Source organism: Gracilinanus agilis, chromosome 3 (assembly GCF_016433145.1).
Source record: "Gracilinanus agilis isolate LMUSP501 chromosome 3, AgileGrace, whole genome shotgun sequence".
NCBI lineage: Eukaryota > Metazoa > Chordata > Mammalia > Didelphimorphia > Didelphidae > Gracilinanus > Gracilinanus agilis.
Genome location: NC_058132.1, coordinates 483254054 through 483267076, shown reverse-complemented (window position 1 = coordinate 483267076; position 13023 = coordinate 483254054).

Sequence of the window (13023 nt, the reverse complement as noted above, 5' to 3'; positions counted from 1 at the left end):
TATGAAATTTATGACAAGAAGAACACATTTTCTGTCTTCTCTTTTCTTTTCATATTCTATTATGGAGAACTGTTGAAATGCAAGGTCTTTAAATGAAGTATTGCCAACTATTTCAGTTTGTTTTTTCTTTATTTGTGAACTTAGCTTGATGATCCCGAAATAGTGTTTTGCTTTGTTTTACTGAGATTTTGCTGATAATGTAATTGTGAAAGTTTATCTTAGAAATAGGGGTTAGGGAATGGGCCTGAAGTCAGGTATAGCTTTATATTTTAAAAAGTGAGACTCTCTTTATATTAAAATTCTGTTACTCACTCTTTAGGTCTCAGATGAATGGGGCATTGAAGACTTGGATTTCTATCATATTCAAGATTACTTGAATCTTGAAGGAAACAGAAAGAAATCAGATTCCTGAATAGATGCCACCAAGATAGAATATGCTGATTACTACCAGTGAACTGGTGCCTAAGAAGACATTGTAGAAATCATAGAAACAAGTTCAGGTTCCCAAATCTGTCATGCAAACAAACAAAGTCTCATACCCTTCAAATGACATAGACTTATGGGAGTACAGGATCTTAAATTGAAAGTTTGAAGGGACCTACATAATTAACTGATGTTCTTTCATTAGAAGTCAACATCTACTAAGCACCTTCTATAAGAAAGGTATTGTGATAAATACTAGAAGCACAAAGATTATTTTACATGCTCCATGAATTCTAAAAGTCCCTGCCCTCAGGGAGCTTATAACAGGAGATCACAGATAAACATTTTACATATATACGTGCAAAAAAATACAAAGTATTTGGGGGGAGAAAGCACTAAGTACTAGAGATGAGAATTCAGGAAATTCCTAATTCAGATTGTGGTGTTTGACTTGAACATTTAAGAAAGCAAAAGATTCTAGGAAGTAGAGATGAAGACAAAGTATATTCCAGATGTGAGGAGAGGGTGAACAACCTGTAGAAAAGGCACATAGATGGTAAATATTGTCCTAGATCATATGGTCTTCAATCCTAAAATTTAAAACTATAAAGAGAAATGAGGGTTGTTTGTTTCTTTGTTTATACAAGAAGTGTTCATTTAAAAAAATTAAAATCTAAAAATTTATTTAGCCAATATTTATTTTATTAGCTCTTTACAACCTATCTAAGATTGACAAGTATAAATTGATGATTTTTATTTCTCTCAGTCTAACTCTCATATGACAACTAAATAATGAACATTAACTGCTAACTGTGTCATTTAGTAATCTGAGGTATTTCTGTGAATGATTTACAGTCCTTTCCATGGAACCTGTCAAGAACAGCTATTAGTTTAGAGCACTGATCTGATCTCAACTTGGCTGATCTTTCATTAGAGGAATATATATCTATCAACAGAGGAGAAGAGCATGTTTGCCCTGATATCCTTGCTAAAGCCCTGGGATGATGGGCAAGGGACAGAGCTAATCAAATATGTCATTATTTCTGGGAGAAATATAAACATAGATAACTAAAAAAAACCAAAAAATGAAAAAAAAAACTTCTGGTACTTGTGCAGACTAAATGGTTCTGACATTTTTATTCATTCCATTTTGATTAAAAGAGATCATGTGCCTCAGGTTATATGTCTGGTCTTGGTCTTAATAGTAGCTGGCTTCATGATATATTCTTTGTAGAATTTCTTCCATGGTGTTTGCTTATATACGAGAATAGAAAAAGAACATTTTTCTAATTGTCCTTTATTAAAATAAATTTACTTTATTAAAATAAATTTTATATACATTTACTTATTTTTTTAATACATTTATGCTGTGTCCCTCCCAAGGCCCTCCTTTTCACCTCTACCAATTGAAAACAAACAAAAATCCCTCATTACATACAAATCTTTTAAATAAATGCAACAACAAAACAACGATCAAACTCAGAGTAGTAATTATGCTGAATAAAGTAGTCCTAGATTTAGAGTTTGAAGAATTCTTAGAGAGTATCTGACCCATCCTTTTATAGATGAAGAAACTAAGGCATATAAGTCAGGTACCATGATGAATGCTATAAATGCAATGACAAAATAAAATAGGTCCTGTTCTTATAGAACTAATGGACAAGGAGAGATCACCAAATGATGCTAGATATCAACACTAGAGTCCCACAAAGTGGAGCCAGGAGAAGAAGGGAAAAAGTTCCCCGAACAGTTTTAACTTGTGTTCTACAGTATTTTGTTTCTCATATTTTTTCATTCTAAATAATTTTTCAATTAGTAAAATTTCTTCATCCTCCAATTCCATCTGATTTTAAAGAAAAAAAATAACAAATACATAAAACAGATCTCCCCATTGGCCATGTCCTAAAATATGTGTTTCACTCTGTATCTTGAACCTATTCCATCTTGGACAAGAGGGGGATAGAGGAGATCATCACCAGTTCTCTGGATTCCTGCCCATTCCATTGATCAGAAATCTTAAGTATTACTGTTGTTACTTTTCAATATTGTTGCTATGGCATAAATTGTCCTTGCTTTGCTTGGATCTTGGAGTGCTATACAACCTTAGTTTTTCCTCAAGTTTTCCTTGATCAGCTGTTTCCTTTGTGTTGTTTCCCACACAAAATAGTGTGGGAATACTGTCTTATACAATATAGGTTTCCCACACAAAATAGTGTGGGAATACTGTCTTATACAATATAGCAAGTACCTCCCTCAGTTTCTCCAGGTCTACATGAAAGGAAATCTACAAATCCCTTTCTGAGAAATCCAAACCTAGTAATTGTCATTTATACAGACTCCATTTGAAACATTCTAATACTATAGCCTGAAGCAAACAATTTATTTTCCATCAAGGAACTGGCATTTGCCTTAGATCTAAAGTACCTAGTATTGTAATTTTTCTGCCAAGTGGCAAATATAATCATTTTACCTTGATTTTCCTTGTGGAGGAGGCATATTTTTCAAGCTAGGGATGAAAGAAAAATTAGTCACAAATTTCCATCAAAGGTCCTTCTAATTCTATCCACTATCAATAGTAATAAAACTTTCTCCTGAATCAGCTATGAAAAAATAATAGTTGAGGCCCTTTTGCATAAGCTGTCATTTCAAACAAGTTGGAGAGTAATCAAAATTTCTGACTCTCCTATTGAGTGAGGTGACTTCAGGGAATATTACACAAAAGGTCAACATTCCAGAGTCTTAATCAACAAAGATATTCAGTTACTTGGAGAAGAAAGCTTGAATGTCTCATAAAAGAGACTTTTTTTCCAGAAAAATAATATAATCTTTGATATGCTCCTATAAAGCTATCAGGCTCAGAGAGACCGGTTTTTAACTCCCATTAACTTAGCTGTCACCACAGATATTCCCACAGGTGGATTGCTGTCCTTTTCAAGAATTCTACTTCACAGGCCAATGATAGCCTTCAGGGGAATCAATGATTGGAACAGATTGAAACATGCTATGACCATCATGTGATTTACTTTTCAACTAAATAGCACATGCACATTTTATTTCAGGAATGTGACCCTTCACAGTATATTTCAGATTATTAAAAGCTTGTAGCTTGCTGTTCTGAAGAGCTCTATTTAAAAAAACATATGTCAGAAACTGATAATTAGAAGCAGTGGATGTTATGAATTTTATTTTTTGAGCTATGGCTCATACTTTAAAAAAATTAATATAAAGCCATACAATAAAATTTCCACATTAGCCATGTTCCTAAAAATTTGAGAGAAAAAGAAAGAAGAAAAAAAACGTTTCAATCTGCAAAGACTTTCAGTTCTCTATTTTGAGACAAAGATGTTTCATAATGATTCTTTTGGACTGTGGTGAGACATTGTATTGATCAGAGTGATTAAATCTTTCATAGTTGATGATCTTTGCAATATTGGTTTTCATGGTTCTGCTCACTTCACTTTGCAACAATTTGTATAGGTCAGTGATGACAAACCTCTTAAAACCTTTTAGAGACCACATGCCATGCCCCATCCCACCCCCACTGGGTGCTGTGCCCCATCCCTTCCAGAGACCAAGTGCCTTTCCACCCCTTGCCTTGAAGGGAGAAAGTGAGGGGAACGGCATGAGCACTCCTCTCATGGAAGCGAGTAAGTGCAGAAGGGCAAAGGTGTATGGTAGAGAGTGGGAAGTGAGCAGCTCCACTGAAGTCCCTTCTGCCTTTCTAGTAACTGTCTCTTCTGGGGAAGAAGGTCTCTGTGTGCCATCTTTGGTTTGCTATCACAGAAATTGGTCTTTCCAACTTTCTTTTTTGAAACCTTCCCCTACATTATTTCTTGTAGTACAATAACATTCCATTATACTTATATACCATTTATTTAACCACTCTCCAATTGACAGGCATATCCTCAGTTTCCAGTTCTTTTCTAATTAAAAAATAGCTGCTTCAAATACTATTGTATGTGAGCCCTTTTCCTTTTCCTTTGATCTTTTTGGGGGCAAATATCAGTATCACTTAATCAAAGGGTATAAACAGTTTAATTAACTTTGGGAATAGTTCTCTTCCCTTTCCCCTAATTCCTAAACTGATCTACTAATTTGCTCATGATATCACTATTTATGTCTAAATCATGCATCTCTCTTGAGCCATCTTGGAATACAGTGAAATGGTGGTCTATACCTAGTTTTTGCTAGACTACTTTTCAGATTTCCTAAGTTTTTGTCAAATACTGTGTTCTTGTACTAATATCTAATATCTTTGGGATTAGATTTTTGAGTCTTATAAAGGATTTAGAAAGAGCATTTTAAATAAAAGTTAGACTACGTGCAGTACCAGTAGGATTCTTTTCCTTAGCCCCTGCTTTGAATTGGACTTTTTTTTTTCTTTTTAGCAATAAAGGTTCATAGAATTATATATTTAGACCTAGAAAGGACCTTAAAGGTCATTTACTAAAGTCCTCTCACTTATAATTGAAGAAACTAAAACTTAGAACAATTAAGTGACTCTCTCATAGATACAAAACTAATAAGCATCAGATATCTGTGGGATTTGGATCTAGGTGATTCTGATCCTAAATTGAATATTCTCAATCTTACACTATAATTGTTTTTAATTCAAGCACTAGTTACAGAGCCAAAGACTGCAAGAGTAACAAATGAACATAGAGTTCTTAATGTGAGATCTAATGTTCTTAATTCCATGAGTTCTTTTTTTTATTAGACATTTATTAATATTCGTTTTTAATCTGTTTACATACTTTATGCCCCTACTTTCCCCTTCACCCCCCGCTCTCCCCCCACCCATGGCCAACGCACATTTCCACTGGTTGTAACATGTGTCCTTGTTCAGGGTCTGTTTCCCATTCATGTCCGCCTCAGCCCATGCATTCAAGCAATTGTTTATCTTATATGTTTCCTCTCCTGCAGTCCTTCCTCCGAATGTGGGTAGCATCTTTACAATTCCATGAGTTCTTAATATGAGATTGAAGGAATTTGGAGAGGAAAAAAAAGTTACAACTTTATTTCACTAACCTCTCCCTGAAATTTAGCCTTTCTTTCAATTATTTAAAATTATTATTCTGAGAAGAATTCAGTAGGTTTCAACACTACCAAATTCCATGATATTCAAAAGTTAAGAATCCTCGATCTAGTCTGATGGATCCTCCTTTTTAGGAAACTAAGATCCAGAGAAATTAAATGATTTTCCTAAAGTCCCATTTACTCTAACATTCCAAAAGTTTACTTTGACATTTTCAGACCTTATTATACAGATCAAAGCATGAAGAATATTTAATTCACAGATATTCTTCAGAAAAAAAGTGTTATTTTTGTAGCATCTTTGACCACTATCTTCAAAGACTGCTTCTATATATAATCCAATACTTCAAACTCTTTGATGTAAAAGAACAATAACACAAGCTCTTTAATTGTGTACTGACAATAGTTCTATCAAGGAATATTTATTGATGACCTGTTATGTTAAAGGAAACATTTCTAGTACTGCAGAGCAGAGGTGTCAAACAGGTCACTGGCTATTGAGTGTTGTCTAAACCTTATAAAAGTATAATTGAGGGTGCAGCTAGGTGGTTCAGTGGATAGATATCCAGGCCTGGAGATGGGAGGTCTGTGTTCAAATCTGGTCTCAGAAATTTCCTAGCTGTGTGACTCTGGGCAAGTCACTTGACCCCAGTTGCCTAGCCCTTACCACTCTTCTGCCTTGGAACTGAAACTTAGTATTGATTCCAAGACAGAAGGTAAGGATTGTTTTATATATGTGTAAAATTTTGAGAATTTTTTTAAGAAATGAAGATGTAGTAATATAATATAAATAATATTAATATGTGGTTTTCAAAGTCAATATTTGACTGTAGGGATCCTTATGTGTAGTTTGGTGGTCCCATTTCTATTTGAGTTTAATACCACTGCTATGAAGGTTACTAAAGCATATCCAGGCCATATTCCCTGGCTTCAGTGACCTTATAATCTTACTGGAATCAGTAACCATACCACATAAAAATAATAATTAAAATTTTAAACAATCAGTTGATTCAATTAAGAAATTTTTTTTCTTTTTTTAACATTTATTAATATTCATTTTTAACATGGTTACATGATTCATGCTCCTACTTTCCCCTTCACCCCCCGCCAATTAAGAAAATTTTAACTAGCTCTTATAGCAAGACTGTATAACTATAATAACCCTCTTCTTTGACTATTTCCCAAGGGCCCAGCATATGCTTTAAACATAATAGGAGTATAATAAATGTATGTTGAATTGAATCCTTAAAATTATAATCCTTCTCTTATTAATAATAATTTGCATTGTCTTTTATTTCTAATTCACCAAATTTTTAGTTACCTTTTTAAGCTAAGTTTTGAATTAGCAATTAGTCATAGATCTGTGTGTATGTGTGTGTGTGAAAGAGAGAGAAGGAGAGTGGGATGGGGACAGAGGAGGTGGGTTATAGAGGAGAAGAGAGGAGAGGAAAAGAAAGTTCAGTCTAGGTTGTCTAAATAATGTCCTTTAGTTTTAATTCAAATGAAATTCAGTTCAGCTTTACTGATCAGCCCGACTCTCATCTCTAACCTTTTCCAACCCCAGTCCCACCCAAGTGACATAGTACTCAGTCCCTGGTTTTTGTTTATTTTAATGAATTTACCAAAGAGCAATGGTGGTCTTTTAATCAGATCCTAAATTTTCTTTTGTTCTCAAAGGTCCTTTTGAAAAATGCTGGGTATGTTTGTCTATTTTGGTTCATAGTTACTTCACTCATATAGTAAGGTACCCTTCCATCCTGTTTTTACTGCTTATCATTACTTTCCTCCCAGACTAGATATCTGTTTTCCTATCTTTTCAGAGGGGGGAAAGGGGTGAGGAAAGAGGAAAATGGCTCAGTTAACCAAATAGAATAACTGGCTTTCCTTTTATAACAGGGCATTATTTCAAGTTATGCTTCATTCTCCCTTCAGCAAAATTCCTGAACTTTTCCATAAGCATTTGATTTACTTAATTTTTTTAAAAGGATCATTGAACTTGGGAGTTTTAACTTTTGCTTTTCCTTTATGATAATCTAATCCCAGCTTTTGCTTCTATTTGGAAGTTGGATGTTGCCTGTTTGTCCTGTTTTGTTCACACTTTTGTTTTTTCAACTTCCTTAGTTTGTGGTCTTACTAAGGGTGTACAAAAATATATAAGAATAATATCTCACACTTAGATTGTGCTAAGCGAGAAACTCCATGAGAGAAGAAATCATATATCTTATTTAATATGCACAGCTTTTCCCCCACATAAACCTTGGACTTAACACACAGCAAGCAATCAGTCTATGCTTATTGATTGAGCAAAATATATAGTATTTCACAGGTTCAGAAGCATTTTCATTATAACACTCCTGTAAGTTAAGTAATATAAGTATCTATATTTTATGGACAGGGAAGCTGTGTCTCACAGAGATTAACTGACTTTACCACAATCACATGAGTACTGAGTCCAAACCTGAATTCATAATCAAGTCTTTTGCATTTAAATTCAGTTTTATTTCTACTATGCCCTGTGTCTATTTTTTTATCGCTCTTTTGTTCATTTAAATATTTTCTTTCCTTTTTATTTAAGGACAAATTATCCTATTTGCCTATCCAGGAGATAGTAATAAATAGCTCACATTTATGGTATGTGTTATAAAGATCCACCTATCATCTTATAAATTTTCTCTTGGAAGGTTTATTTTTTTAATCAACTTGTTTACATTTTTTCCATCTTCAATGATTCTTTTCATCTTAGTCATAGCCAGTTCATTTGGACTGGTCATGTTATATCTCACTTGTTAGTAGATAAGCTAAGCACCTACCTTTGAACCCCTGGTCTTCTGGGAAGGAAAAATAATCCAGTAGCAAATGTTTCATCTATGTTACACTATTTCTAAAAATGAAATTTCCCCCCTTTCTTTGCCAGAGTTACAGGGCAAAGTACAAAGGAGAAAGTGTCTTATTATAGCAAATTATTTCTCAACATTATTTCACTCACTAAAGGAAATGACTAGAGAAAAATGTCAAACAAACTATGCCAAGCAAGTCTTGAGAATATAATGTGGTGTTTCTCAGGACTTTGGATAAAAAGTATGGTAAAATCTGGTGGCTTGGTAGCTCCTCCACTGTCTCCGTGTTTCTCACTTGAGAAACTCAGCAGAACTTGATAGTAATTGTAGAGAGAACAGTGGAGGTACTGTGGGTCCCTAGAAGAAGCTGATTTGCCTCTGGTAATATGACTCCTGAAAGATCTAGTTTCTTCAATGACAACATCCACTGGTGTTGAGATTTTTCTTTTGGGTATCTCTTAAACCCAAAAGGGAAGAATTAGATATTTTATTTTATATCCACAGACATTAATCAGTATGTTTCTTGAGAAACACATTTCAAAAATAATTTTAACATTTGAGGGTCTTTGTCAATTTGGTTAGTCCTAGACAACAGTCATTTAAGTCTCAGTTTTCAGGTGAGTTCTGCTGGTATTGGCCCATCACGCTTCCAGGCAATAGATTAGCATAGTTCTTTGGTGAAGGGGAATTGCAGTTCTCAAGAGTTAGTGCTTATACCCTCCTGCAGGGAAGAAGCCAACTCTTCTTTGTATTTTCCATTATACTTATGAGACTATGAGTTCTCTATTATAGAGTTTTCCATCCTGGCTATCAGTTAATACTGATGATTGGAGAGAAACGCCCTTGGGAGTATGAAAATTTGACCCCCTCCTTGAGAAATTAATACATTTAAATAAGAAAGTTGAAAATTTCTTTTGGATTCCCATTATTGAGCTACTTTTTAAGAGTGTTAAGAAGAAAGCAAGAAGGGAGAGGTTCTAGATCTGCTATTTCATCACATTGAGGTACTCCCTCCAGTGATACAGCCTATAAAGCTTCGCCTAGGGTACATAAATGACATGTCACAGATAATATATGTTGGCGGCAGGACTAGAACTCAGGTCTTCTTGATTACAAGACCAGTCTAAATTTTTCTTTTATCTGCATTACCCACTTATTGCAAAAATTGCTCCTAGTACCAAACAAATCAGTCATTTTGGAGAGAATGTACAAAACTATTATGCTTTTGCTTTAGAATTGTTTTCTAGGAAGCCCTAAAGATTTGCATACCTTTTGGACATACTCAAATGAAATTAAAAAAAACAAGGAGCCCATAATCATATTGGCAAATAGTCCTTTGAGAGATTATTTAGAGTTTTCAGGGAAAAACTGACAAAGAATCAAGGACAGTCAGCCCCAACAAACTATGGAGATCTGTCCCAGAACGCAAATGTTTGCTAAAGGCTGTATGCTGAAGGATTCTATGCTTATATCTGAGATGATGCAGTTAAGTAAAATATTGTGATATTTCAGACAGATTTTCTTTTAAAAATCTCAAAGCTGAGAAGAAAAGTCAACAGGCAAGCATTTAGGAGCTTATCACCTACCAGGCACTGTGCCAAGCATCTTGGTGCAAGACCTATCATGTCAATGTTCTCATCACAATATCCTCTATTGCATTAAAGTGAAACTAGTGAAGAATGAGAGAATATTAAGAAAAATTCAATTTGTTGTATCAGGGTAGGGGAAAGGGGAATCATAGAACTTGAAAGCTAGAAGGGACCTGAAAAGTCTTCTGAGCCAGTCTTCTCATTTTACAGATGAGGAAACTGAAGCTCACGGAGTTGAAATGACTTGTCTAAGGTCATACAGCTAGTGGTTTAGAACCCAGGTTGGCTAGCTCCTGGGTAAGTGTTCTATCCCCTGACACCATGCTGCCTCAAATAACAACTTCTTATCCTTCTTTATATGCGAGGGATATGTGACTTCTTTGCTATGAGTGGAGTCTGGGTCATGAAACAAATTCTGTTGTTGATGATGCCAGATGGAACTTTTCCAAAGGATACTGATAATGATCTTCCTTTCTGTTCTTTTAAGGATATTATGATTCCTCTGCTAGCAGTACAGTTTGTGGTGTTGTAGTAAAATGAAAGTAAAATCCTGTGCCCAATGTGCCTTGATAATACAGGTAGTGCTAGTATGCCATTCTAGCCTAGATTGCCCACCCTTGTAAAACCTACCACTCACTGCCCACCGAGTGATCCAGGAAATTCTCCTACAACACCCGCTTCATCCGCTCAACTTCTCCAAACTGTAACTTTCTCCCTTTGAAGAGATCTAGATTTCCACATGACTCTGTGTTAAGGAATAGGGCTGTACTCTAGGCCAATCTTTGTATTTGTATTTTGATTCTAACATTTGTATTTCTGAATACAAATAAATGCACATGTTATCAGAAACTGTGTGAGTCTGTGAATATCTGGCTGATTTCTTGTTAACAAACAAGTCCCAATTTCCCAAGGTTGTGTTTAAATAAGCATCAGGAGTATCTTTGTGGGGGCAGCTGGGTGGCTCAGTGGATTGAGAGTCAGGCCCAGAGATGGAAGGTCATAGGTTCAAGTCTGACCTCAGACACTTCCTAACTGTGTGACCCTGGGCAAGTCACTTCACCCCCATTGCCTAGCCCTTACCAATCTTCTGCCTTGGAGCCAAAACACAGTATTGACTCCAAGATGGAAGGTAAGGGTTTGAAAAAATAAAAAAAAGAGTGTCTTTGTGCAAACACTCCTTTTCTACCTTCCTCCATGTTTCATAACTCTCTTCTAATTCAGACAACTTGGGGAGTTGGCATGTGACCTGGGGAGCTACCTTCTAGGCAGATGTAGAAAGAAGGGTATCAGCAATTCTACAAAGGTAGAAAGGTACTTTTTCTTATGCATAAAAAAGAGAATTAGCAAATCATCAGTGCCCAAGATAGCCACCTCCTCTAGAAAAAAACCTCTCTGCCTTTTTCTGGCCAAAGCCATTGCAAAGGCCAATTAAACTAACTACTGGGGGCAAGGATCTAGGGATGGATGGTGGGGAGGAAAGAAGAGGGGGTTGGAAGGGAAGGAATATATGCTTGCTGAAATGAATTGGAAATTCAAATATGTCCTTCCATACAATGCTCTTCAGTGATTCCCAAAGTGGGCTCTACCGCCCACTGGCGGGTGCTGCAGCAATCCAGGGAGGCGGTGATGGCCACGGGTGCATTTATCTTTCCTATTAATTGCTATTAAAATTTAAAAACAATTAATTTCCAGGGGCTCTAAGTAATATTTTTTCTGGAAAGGGGGTGGTAGGCCAAAAAAGTTTGGGAACCACTGGTCTACATCATCCTATGTCAGAGTTCATTAATAATTCGCAAGCACAAAGCACCTTAACATTTATGAAAGCTTATCTCACGACTCTTTGATATGGGAATTGTTATTATTATTATCTTCATTTCAGACAAGAGGAAATTGAGGCCTAAAAGGATTAAGTGGATTGCTCAGGGTCCATAGTTTGGAAATATAAGAAATAAGATTCATTTTAAGAAAAGAAAGAAGATTAAGGATTCCAATATCAGATTTTGATCTAGAAAATAATTGTAGAAGTCATTTAGTCCAAGGCCCTCAATTCAGGGTGGAGGAAATGCACTTTTCATCGCCACACCTTCTATTCTATATTATTACTAGTTAAAAGAATGAGTGGGAGGGATGATGAGTGAGATCAGAATGGGGAAAAGAGGTGAGGAGGGAGATAATGGAGATGAGGAGAAAGAAAGAGTGCTAATAGGCTTGAACTGTCTAAGAGATGGTAGGTAAGGCTTTAGCTCCCTCCATCACCTCTATTATCCTTAGTATGAAACATTGTTGTTATCCCACTATAAAATACAATCTGCAAAGCGTATATAAAAATAATAGCTAGCATGTATCCTAAGGTCTGCAAAACACTTTACAAATATTATTTCATTTTATCCTCACAATAATTCTGGTAGCTAAGTACTCTTATGATCCCCATTTTAAAGATGAGAAAAATGAAACAGACAGAGGTTAAGTGATTTGCTCAGAGTACCTCAGCTAGAAAAATGTCAGAGGCTTAGGGACAGCGAGGGGCATAAAGTGTCATGCTTGAGACAGGAGGTCCTGGGTACAAATCTGATCCAAGATTCTTCCTAGCTGTGTGACCTTGGGAAAATCACTTAACCCCATTTGCCTAGCCCTTACTATTCTTCTGCCTTGGCACTCATGCATGGTATCAATTCTAAGACAGAAGGAAAGAGTTTAAGAAAAAAAAAAAAGAAGGAAGAAAATGTCAGATGCTAGATTTGAAGTCAGATTTTCCATGATACCAAATTGAACACTATCCACTATGCAACTTAGTTGCCTTTGTCAAATGTCAAAAATAATAAACAGAGGTTGATATTATGCACAATATGCACAAAAATATATTTCCCCATGTAAGAGCTAGAATACCTGCGTCATCTTATTCTACTATATCAGAGAGATCTGAACATATTATTAAGAAGTTTATAGTGTTCCCCCCCCCCGACTACAAAGTCTTATTTGATATGCCCTAATTAAAGTATCTAATTCAAGATTCTTAACCTGTTTTCCACAGAGTCCATGACTTCAAAAGGTCCTTTGATTCTTATGGGAGGAAGAAATTATGTTTTTATTTTTTATGAATCTTTGGTTTCCTTTGTAATCCCATACATATATATATATAT